This window comes from Aythya ferina (genome assembly GCF_964211825.1).
Source record: "Aythya ferina genome assembly, chromosome: 4".
Taxonomy (NCBI): domain Eukaryota; kingdom Metazoa; phylum Chordata; class Aves; order Anseriformes; family Anatidae; genus Aythya; species Aythya ferina.
The window spans coordinates 6,863,525-6,865,819 of NC_140300.1; positions in this window are offsets into that span (position 1 = coordinate 6,863,525).

A 2,295-nucleotide genomic window follows, 5' to 3' on the forward strand; every position below is an offset into this window, starting at 1 on the left:
ATTTTTGAATGGAAAAAAAAATATTAAAAAAAAAAAGAAGGAAGGAAGGAAGGAAGGAAGGAAGGAAGGAAGGAAGGAAGGAAGGAAGGAAGGAAGGAAGGAAGGAAGGAAGAAAAAAGAAAGAAAGAAAGAAAGAAAGAAAGAAAGAAAGAAAGAAAGAAAGAAAGAAAGAAAGAAAGAAAGAAAGAAAGAAAGAAAGAAAGAAAGAAAGAAAGGAAGGAAGGAAGGAAGGAAGGAAGGAAGGAAGGAAGGAAGAAAGGAAGAAAGAGAAAGAAAGAAAGAAAGAAAGAAAGAAAGAAAGAAAGAAAGAAAGAAAGAAAGAAAGAAAGAAAGAAAGAAAGAAAGAAAGAAAGAAAGAAGGATTTGAGCTAAGTAAGATTCTAGCTAAGATTCTTGAGCTAAGGTCCTTTCAGACTTCCCATCATTCCTAGACAAAAAAAAATAAATATTCACATAAAAAACAACAACAACAAAACTTTCTTTATATAATTTTATCAATGAATCTCTTAGTTTACACTGACTTTAGCTATTTGTCATGTACAAAATTACTCTTTCTCATTACAGCAACAAATACATTTGTATAAGTAATTACTTAGAAGTATTTTGAATAAGAAGATGATACATATCAGAATTCATTGATGTATTGTTCTCTGTGTTAGAAGTTTATTTTAAAGTTGTTGTGTTGTGTTTTATTGTTGTTGTTTTTTTTTTTTTTAATGCAAAAGCTCAATAACACTTTGAATGTTTTCAGTCTATGCTAGCATCAATTTTATGTTAATTATCTATCTTCAGGGGAAAGGAATGAGCAACAGGAAAGCAAAAAGCACACATGGGATATAATAATTTAGGCTAATCCAAGCTAAAGATAATATAAGGGACTTTTAAGGGACATAGAATATAGAAAGCATATGTTTCTTTTAGAGAAGTGCTGATATAGTCAAACTAACATCAAGTGAAATAAATGTTTTGGGTTTTCATATACTTTCCACATGTCTAAATTATTTTTTTTTTATTCCAGAAAGAAGATTCTTGTGCAATTGTGATGAGAATACTGAAAATTTTTCTTTAATATATAGCAGTTATTCAAAAAATTGTCAGTAAACAGTTACGAACAAAATGATGAATAATAATACTAAAGCAATTATGAAACATGCATTACCTAACTTTACACATATTCATATAAATATATGTATGTATATATGTATGCATCTGTATAACTCCTTTTTTGGAAATGCAGTGTTCATGTTGGTTGTGGACTGCAATAAGAGAATAACACTGGCAAAATATTAAAAAACTGCACTATTATGAAAATCTTGCAAATATTTAATTGTGATGAAACATTAGAATAACTGATGTGGAATGGTGCTAGGGCCACAATGCAAGTTCACAGCCCACCCACAAGTCTGAGGAGATGCAAAACCATAACTCTCAACTCTGAATGAAGACCATAATCCTACGTTCCTGGCTAGTTTGGTATTCTCCATCTGTCTTGTTAATACATGCTACTCCATGAAACAACGCAAGAGTCAATGGGACTAAAGCAAGTATGGTTATATATATACTGGTTAGTGAATAATACTGATGCACCATAATATCTGCAAATTTAATGTATCAAGTATTAGCCATCTTCTCCTTCATACGTGCCTGGAGCAAGGAGGAAACAGAAACTTGGGACAGAAGAGTCCTGAACTCTGGTCTGCTCCCAACATCACTTAAGCATTTTTTCCACAGCTGTATAATGCCTTAGAAACATTCATATCTCCAAAGGCAATTTCTGATTGAGATATTTTAGAACTACGCTACTGACGAAGACCTGCTGTGAGAGGTCTAATTTTCTACTCTTATATGAATGTGTTTTATTTGATGTAAACAAGATATTCTGCTTTCCAAAATGACTGCATAAATTAAAGCTTTGCTCTGTTTAGAACACATGCAAATATGACTGGCAATATGGGAGGAAAAAAAAAAAAAAAAAAGAGAGAGAGAGAGAGAGAGAGAAAAGAAGAAAAGAAATAAAAATCCATCCTACAAGGCTAGGTTTGTTTTAAAACAAGACACTAACTAAACTTCACATAATACTAGTTTCAGCTGATAACAATAGCCTCATCTTCTGGATTGTATAAAACCAGACAAAGCATTAGAGAATGGAATGAACAAGATAACATTCTATGATTTCGCCTTCTCAGATTGCTCTGAAGCTTGCCAAATATGCATCTTCCCAAGCCTGTGCCAAAACCTGAATAAGTGTCTAATGTTCCTCATGGCTTACATCTCATTTACAAACCATATTTTATA